Source organism: Prionailurus viverrinus, chromosome X, assembly GCF_022837055.1.
Source record: "Prionailurus viverrinus isolate Anna chromosome X, UM_Priviv_1.0, whole genome shotgun sequence".
NCBI classification, from domain to species: Eukaryota; Metazoa; Chordata; class Mammalia; order Carnivora; family Felidae; genus Prionailurus; species Prionailurus viverrinus.
In genome coordinates this window covers 37,947,069-37,956,125 of record NC_062579.1, presented here as the reverse complement: position 1 = coordinate 37,956,125, position 9,057 = coordinate 37,947,069, and positions in this window count along the sequence as shown.

Here is a 9,057-nt window from a genome sequence, read left to right as displayed (position 1 = left end):
CACTGACAATTTTACCGATCTAAATAATTGTAAAGATTTTTATTTTTTATATTTATGTAATCTCTACACCCAGCGTGGGGCTTGAACCCACGACCCTGAGATCAAGAGTCACGTGCTCCTCCAACTGAGCCGGTCAGGGGCTCCACCCATCTAAGTAATTTTAAAGCTCTTTCAAGTTAATTCTTGAAATCTGGAAATGAAGCTAACCTAGTCTCCTATGTTAAACATAAACAGAATTTCTTAGACAGGAGCAATCTCCTTGTGAGGGTTTCTTCCCTCTGTGTTCTAAGGTGCCCCTTAAGTCAACAATCTTGTTCATGTCAAAAATTCCCCAATGTGTCCATGGTAATTTGAAATTGACCTTAGAGAAATCACGCCAGGTACAGAACATACTTGGAAAATATGAAGGAGGCAGGGGGTTGAGATGCAGTTCTGGATCCAGAAGACCCCATGAGAACTTGTCTCTAGAGCCTGACTGAAGGTCAACCATTATCCATCAGAGGCTGCAGAAAACCTCCTGATTCTGGGCCAGTGTAGCAAAGTTCTTAGGGACACAAAGATATAACCGAAGGAGTCCTTTCAAGGTTTTAACAGCTTTGTTGATGTAGAATAGACATGCAATAAACCGACATGCATAACAAGTATAACTTGGTTAGTTCTGACATATGTCCGCACACCCGAGACCATTACCGCCGTCAAGATAATGAACGCATCCGTCACTCCCAAAAGTTTCCTCCTGCCCCTTTATGAAAGCTCTCTCCTAGCCCTCCACGCTATCTCCCAGGCAACCACGCTGCTTTTCATTTTCTAGATTTGTACGTACATGGAATTATACAGTATGTGTTCTGTTTTGTCGGGCTCCTTTGACGCGGCATAATTATTTTGAGATTCACCTCTCTTGCTGTGTGTAGTTCATTCCTTTTTCTTTCTTTCTTTCATTCTTAAAAAAAAATTTTTTTACATTTATTATTTTTGAGAGACAGAGAACTAGTCAGGGAGGGATAGAGAGAGAGGGAGACGCAGAATCCGAAGCAGGCTCCAGGCTCTGAGCTGTCAGCACAGAGCCCAATGCGGGGCTCGAACTCACAAACCGTGAGATCATGACCTCAACCGAAGTCAGACTCTTAACTGACTGAGCCACGCAGGCACCCCATTCCTTTTTCTTTCTAAGAGGTAGGCCACTGCATGTAAATACCACTTGTCTATCCATCCATGTGTCGATGGACACGACTTGTTTCCAGTTTTGGCTATCACAACCAAAGCTGCTATGGACATTTATGTACGAGTCTTTACAATTTTTTAGTGTTTATTTATTTTTGAAAGAGAGAGAGAGAGAGAGATACAGAGCATGAGCAGGGGAGGGGCAGAGAGAGAGGGAGACGCAGACTCCGAAGCAGGCTCCAGGCTCTGGGCTGTCAGCCCCGACGTGGGGCTCGAACTCACGAGCTGTGAGATCATGACCTGAGCCGAAGTCAGACGCTCAACCGACTGAGCCACACAGGCGCCCCTTTATTTTATTTTGAGTAGGTTTCAGGGCGCCTGCGTGGCTCAGTCAGTTGAGCGTCTGACTCTTGGTTTCAGCTCAGGACATGATCTCATTGTTTCATGGATTCAAGCCCCACATCGGGCTCTGGGCTGACAATGTGGAGCCTGCTTGGGATTCTCTCTCTCTCCCTCTCTCTCTGCTCCTCCCCCACTCATGCTGTCGCTATCTCTCTCAAAATAAATACGTAAACTAAAAAAAATGTTTGAAGTAGGCTTCATGCCCAGTGTGGAGCCCAAAGAGGGGCTTGAACTCATGACCTGAAGTGTTATTGAGAGTCAGATACTTAACCGACGAAGCCACCCAGCCACCCCGAGATTGCTCATTAAAAAAAAAAAAAAAAAGGTTATTTTCTTGTTATTATGTTGTGAGGGTTCTTTGGTTTTAATTTAAAAATATATTTTTAAAATTTTTTTGAAAGAGAGAGAGCAAACAGGAGAGGGGCAGAGGGAAAGGGAGGAAAGGAATCTCAAGCAGCTTCCACGCTCAGCAAGGATCCCGATATGGGGCTCAATCTCAGGACAGTGAGATCATGACCTGAGCGGAAATCAAGAGTTGGTTTCTTAACAGACTGAGCCACCCAGGAGCCCCAAGCTGTGAGGGTTCTTGACATATTTTGGATACCAGTCCTTTATCAGATAAATGATTTGCAAATCTTTTCTCCCAGTCTGTGACTTCTCCTTAACACTGTCTTTCAAAAAGTAGCAGTTTTTAATTTTACTGAAGTCCAATTTACCAATATGTAAATAATTTCTTTTATGGAAAGTGCTCTTGATGGGCATATCAAAGAAATCTTTGCCTAACCAAGCTCCTAAAAGTTTCCTGTGTTTTGTCTAGTGGCTTTATACTTTTAGGTTTTTTTTTTAATAAACTTTTTTTTTTCAACGTTTATTTATTTTTGGGACAGAGAGAGACAGAGCATGAACGGGGGAGGGGCAGAGAGAGAGGGAGACACAGAATCGGAAACAGGCTCCAGGCTCTGAGCCATCAGCCCAGAGCCTGACGCGGGGCTTGAACTCACGGATCGCAAGATCGTGACCTGGCTGAAATCAGACGCTTAACCGACTGCGCCACCCAGGCGCCCCATAATAAACTTTTTTTTAATGTTTATTTTTGAAGGAGAGAGAGACAGAGCATGAGCGGGGGAGGGGCAGAGAGAGAGGGAGACACAGAATCCGAAACAGGCTCCAGGCTCTGAGCAGTCAGCACAGAGCCCGACGTGGGGCTCAAACTCACGGACCGCGAGGTCATGACCTGAGCCGAAGTCAGACGCTTAACCGACTGAGCCACCCAGGTGCCCCTAAAATTTCAATTTCTGATTGTTCCTTGCTAGTATATAAAATACAGTAAAAAATAAAATACAACAGTTTTTTTTTTATTTTACAGAAAGACAGTGAGTGCAGGGGAGAGGGGCAGAGGGAGAGAGAGAGAGAGAGAGAGAGAGAGAGAGAGAATCCCAAGAGAGAGAATCAAGAGTTGGACACTCAACCGACTGAGCCACCAAGGTGCCCCAAATACAATAGTTTTTAATAAATTGACCTTTTATCCTGCAGCCTTGCTGGACTTATGAGTTCTGGTAGCTTTTTTGGGTAGATTCTGTCTGATTTTCTACATAGATAATCATGTCATCTGAAAATAAAAAGAGTTATATTTCTTCCTTTCAAATCAGGATGCCTTTCATTTCTTTTTCTTGCTTTATTGGACTGGCTAGAAATGCTAGCACAATATTGAAGAGAAGTAGTGACATTCTTGTCTTATTCCTGATCTTAGGGAGGAAGTGTTAAATCTTTCACCATTAAATACGATGTTAGCTGTTGGTTTTTCATAGATGTCCTTTATCAGGTTCAGGAAGGTCCCTTCTATTTTTAGTTTGCCAAGCATTATTATCAGGAATGGATATTGGATTCTGTCAAGTGCTTTTTATGTATCTTTGAGATACGATGGATTTTACTGACTGTTTTTTGAAGGTTAAATCAACCTTGCATTTCTGGGATAAATCTCACTCGGTCGTTGTTATGGACCGAACGTTTATGTGCGCCCCTCATGATGGGGTTCATGCCCTTGTAAGAGGAAGAGATCTCTCTCTCTCTCCGTGAGTATGCACCAAGGAAAGGCCACGTGAGCACACAGTGAGAAGGCAGCTGTCCACAAACCAGGAAGTGGGCCCTCACCAGACAGGAGTCTGATGGCACCTTGATCTTGGACTTCCCAGCTTCCAGACTGTGAGAAATAAATTTCTGTTGCTCTAGCCAGCGAGTCTAGAGTTTTTTGTTATAGCAGCCCCAAGCTAACACAGCCTTGGTGTATTTATCTTTTTGATATATTACCGGGATTCAATTTGTTCAGGTTCTAAGAATTTTTGCAACTACTTTTATGAAGGACATTGGCCTGTAGTTTTCTTATTACGTCTGTGTGGTTTTGGTATCAGGGTAATGCTGGCCTCATAGAATGAGCTGAGAACTGTCCTCTGTTCAATTTTTGGGAAGAGTTTGTGTAGAATTGGCCTCATTTGCTCCTTAAATGTCTGTTAGAATTTGCCAGTGAAGTCATTTGGGCCTGGAGTTTTCTAGTTTGTTTTTTTTTTTTTTTGAGAGAGAGAGGGGGTGGAAGGGAGCAAGAGAATCCCACGAGGGACAGAGAGAGAGAGAGAGAGAGAGAGAGAGAGAGGCTGGGCTCACCCGAAGCGGGGCTCAATGTCACTGGATGTGAGACTTGAACTCACGAACCCGTGAGATCATGATCTGAGCCAAAATCAGATGCTTAATAACTGAGCCACCCAGGCGGCCTTCATAAGAAAGCTTTTAATGCTAATGTATTTAATAATAAAAAGCTTTTCGGGTTATCTATTTTTTCTTCTTGAATGTACTCTGGTAGTTTGTGTCTTTGAGGGGTTGTGTCCATTTCTTCTTTGTTGTTGAATTTACTGGCAAAAGGTTGTTAATAATACTCCCTTATTGGGGCGCCTGGGTGGCTCCTTGGGTTAAGCGTCCGACTTTGGCTCAGGTCACGATCTAACGGTTTGTGGGTTCGAGCCCCGCGTCGAGCCCTGCGTCGAGCCCTGCGTCGAGCCCCGCATTGGGCTCTGTGCTGACAGCTCGGAGCCTGGAGCTTGCTTCGGATTCTGTGTCTCCCTCTCTCTCTCTCTCTGCCCCCCCCTCACTCATGCCTTGTCTCTCTCTGTCTCTCGAAAATAAATAAATGTAAGAATAAATGATATTCCCTTATTATCCTTTTAATATCCATAGAACCTGCAGCAATGATATTTCTCATTCCTAACATTGGTAATTGGCCTTTTCTCTTTTTTTCCTGATCAGTCTCACTAGAGGTTTGTCAATTTTATTTTATCTTCTCAAAATCCAGCTTTTGGTTTCAATGATTTCCTTTCGTCTTTCACTGATTTCAGCTCTGCCCTTTATTATTTCCTTTCTTCCCCTTACTTTGGATCTCATTTCCTCTTCTTTTGAGTTTTGTTAAGATGAAAGCTACAGTCACTGACTTGAGACCCTTCTTTTCTGATCCAGGCACTTAGCGCCGTAGAATTTCCCCAAGGTACCACAAATTATATGTTGCCTTTTCTTTCTCGTTCAGTTCAAAATAGTTTTTAATTTTCTGAGTTCCCTGACTCGTGTGGTACTTAGAAGTTTGTTCAGTTCCCGATGATTGGATTTTCCAGAGGTGTTTCCGTTACCGATTTCTAATTTCATTCCAGTGCGGTCAGAGAACATACTTTGACTTGAATCTTTTCAAGTTTCGTTAAGACTTGTTTAATGGCCCATCTTGGTAAACGTTCCATTTGCATTTGACAAGGATGTGTATTCTGCTGTTGTGGTGTGGCGTGGTGAATGAATGTCCATTCAATCTGGACGGTTGATAGTTTTGCTGAGATCTTCTACAGTCTTACTGATTTTCTCTGTACTTGTTCTCTTTATTATAGACAAACTATAATTGTTGGTTTGTGCATTTTTCCTTGCAGTTCCATCGTTTTCTCCTTAGTGTATTTAAAATTTTTTTTTTTCAACGTTTATTTATTTTTGGGACAGAGAGAGACAGAGCATGAACGGGGGAGGGGCAGAGAGAGAGGGAGACACAGAATCGGAAACAGGCTCCAGGCTCTGAGCCATCAGCCCAGAGCCTGACGCGGGGCTCGAACTCACAGACCGCGAGATCGTGACCTGGCTGAAGTCGGACGCTTAACCGACTGCGCCACCCAGGCGCCCCACTCCTTAGTGTATTTTGAAGTTATGTTATTAGATGCATAGACACCTGGGACTTTTATGCTCTCTTGATGAACTTGCCCTTGTATGGTATTAATATAGCCACAGATTTTTTTTTTTTGTTAGTGTCAGCATGGAATCTTTTTCTTAGTTTTAACCTATCTGTGTCTTTCTACTTAAACATGGGTTTCTTTTTTTAATTTATTTTTTAAAAATGTTTATTCTTGGGGCGCCTGGGTGGCGCAGTCGGTTAAGCGTCCGACTTCAGCCAGGTCACGATCTCGCGGTCCGTGAGTTTGAGCCCCGCGTCGGGCTCTGGGCTGATGGCTCAGAGCCTGGAGCCTGTTTCCGATTCTGTGTCTCCCTCTCTCTCTGCCCCTCCCCCGTTCATGCTCTGTCTCTCTCTGTCCCAAAAAATAAAAATAAATGTTGAAAAAAAAATTAAAAAAAAAAGTTTATTCTTGAGAGAGACAGAGAGACAGCATGAGCGGGGGAGAAGCAGAGAGGGAGGGAGACACAGAATGTGAAGCAGGCTCCAGGGTCGGAGCTGTCAGCGCAGAGCCCGATGCGGGGCTCGAACTCACTAACCACAAGATCACGACCTGAGCCGAAACAATTCAGACGCTTAACCGACTGAGCCACCCTGGCGCTCCAAAAGTGGTTTCTTATAGGCCGCATAGAGTTGCGTTCTTTAATCCCCAAGCTCTGCTCGGGTGCCTGGGATCTTCAAGAACTCTCTAACCCTCCAAGCTACCCACTTTTGTAGAAGGTTCTGATGATTAGAGCACCAGTCCTTCCGAGGAGCCCCACCTGCCTTCTATCATCTTCCCACCGGGGTGGCACTCACAGAGTTATTTCCACGTCCCTAGAACAGTTCTGTGGACGACAGGGACATCCAAACCCATGGCAACTACTCAGGCAGGTGCCAGATCCAGCCACAGGGGATCAATCAGGCCCATGGAAGGTTACCCAAGGCTACCTGAGAAGGACCAGAGGCCACCTTGGAAAAAGTAGGGGGGTGGGCAGGACATACAAAACTAATTTCTACAGGGGAGGGTCTGATTGATAGGGAAAAAAACCCACTTGTTTTCCATTTCCAGAAAGCTTTTCGACTAGGAGAGACAGCACAGGAGCAACCCAGAGTGGTCAGCCACAGCCCAGGTGGGCCCTTTGGGAAGGAGGAGTGCTCCTCCGAAAGAGTAAGGAGCACTCCTCTGTGCCCTAGCGTGTTAGTTTCCTATGTCTGCTGTCACAACTTACCACACATTTGGTGGCTTAAAGCAACACAGATTTATTCTCATAGTCCTGTTGGTCAGAAGTCTAAGGTCATGGCATAGGCAGGGCTAGGTTCCTTCTGGAGACCTTAGGAGAGACTTCCTTTCCTTTCCTTTCTCAGTTTCTAGAGGCCACCTGCGTTCCTTGGCTCATGGCCTTTCTAATTTTTTTTTTAATGTTTATTTTTGAGACAGAGAGAGACACAGCATGAGCAGAGGAGGGTAGAGAGAGAGAGGGAGACACAGAATCCGAAGCAGGCTCCAGGCTCCGAGCTGTCAGCACAGAGCCCGAGGCAGGGCTTGAACTCATGAGCTGTGAGACCGTGACCAGAGCCGAAGTCGGACACCCAACCGACTGAGCCACCCAGGCGCCCCTCTTTTTGTCTTTTAAAGTTAAAAAAATGTTTATTTATATGAGAGAGAGAGAGAGAGAGATTGCAAGTGGGAGAGCAGCAGAGAGAGTCCCAAGCAGGCTCCACACAGCCAGCTCAGAGCCCAACACGGGGCTCGATCCCACAGACTGTGGCATCGTGACCCAAGCCGAGATCAAGAGTCGCACGCTTAACTGACTGAGCCACTCAGGCGCTCTGGCTCATGGCCTTTCTTAACATCACTCCGGCCACCTGCAACTCAGGTCGCTTTCTTCAGGGCGAAGCTGAGAAGGAGCACTTAGAGAAGGGGCTTGGGGCACGTAGAGTCAGGCAAAGTGACCAAGAGTAAGAGTTGTAGAGGCGACCTCACAGGTTCTAGTCCCAATCCTGCTGTATACTCACTGGGGAACCTCGAATAACTGCTGGAACCATCTGGCCTTTGACATGCATCAAATAGAGCTAAGAGTATCACCTTCATACGGTTGTCAGGAGCCGTAAACATAAGGTAGTGCATGCTTAATCAGCAAACGGCCAGACATAGTTAAGGGCTCAATGAATATTGCCATTCTTATTATTTGAAGGCTTGGCTGGTCCCACACAAGTGTCCTGGACTGTCCTACCAATGGCTTTGGCCTTGGTTTGCTTCCCTAAGGGACCCACGTAGCTGTCTTGAGACTGACATTCAGCCTGGTCTCTGCCAATGTACTTCTCAGTCCATCTTTGAGGACACTGGTGGGGGGGGGGGGGGGGAAGACTGCCCAACCGGAAGTGCCTTTCTTTCTTGAAGCTGAGGGGATTCATTCAAGGAGTGTATCATTTCCAAAAACGTCAGCAGTTCTAAGCTTGGAGGTTTTTCATCACGTGAGAAATGACTATGAAATAATGGGCCCATTTCCATGTGTGACTTCCGGGAGCAGCCTTCAGGACCACGCGCCAATACTTTGGAAGGTAATGGTGAATGCTCGGCGGTTCTGCCCGTGGTTTCCTCGTTCAGAGAACTTGCTGCGGTGGGTAGAGCTTGAGCAGCCCGACTCCACCCTCCGGCTTGCTTACAACCTGACATTCACTGAGAAGAAAGGAAAATTGAGAAGGTGGGGTAGAAGCGGGGAGGTGAAGGGAAGTTAAAAGCTTGGGGTGCCCAGGCCTGGAGGCTGGAATGCTCCCACCCAAACCCGTCTCAACGGGATGAGAGCTGCTCGATGCTTCAGCAGTTCCTTCAGACGATGACTGTTTTTAGGGGGCTTCAGGTTGAAGAACGCATCAGTGACCGGACAGGGCAGGGGACAGCGGCCTGGGTCTCAGGCCTCCCCCACATTTCAAGGGCAATTATTCTCATGGCTTCAGGCCATACAGTGTGTTCCAATCCATGAAGTAACATTAACTGAATCCACAGAAGCCTCCTTTAAACACTGCCGCGCGGGGCGGGCGGAGTGTCACAGGGACAGAGCTCCCTGCGCGGGAACGCAGGCCTTTGTTAACGGAGTTCTTTTTTTGAAAAAAAAAAAAAAAAATCAACACACCGTTGCGTTGCTGCTTTCCATAAAACTTGGAAACAGCTGGATTAATCCTGCGGGCCTCTAATAAAACATTATAAATAAGGTGCGTTTTTGGAAAATGTCACACGGAAGTCACTCAGGGGCAAGTACGGATTTACT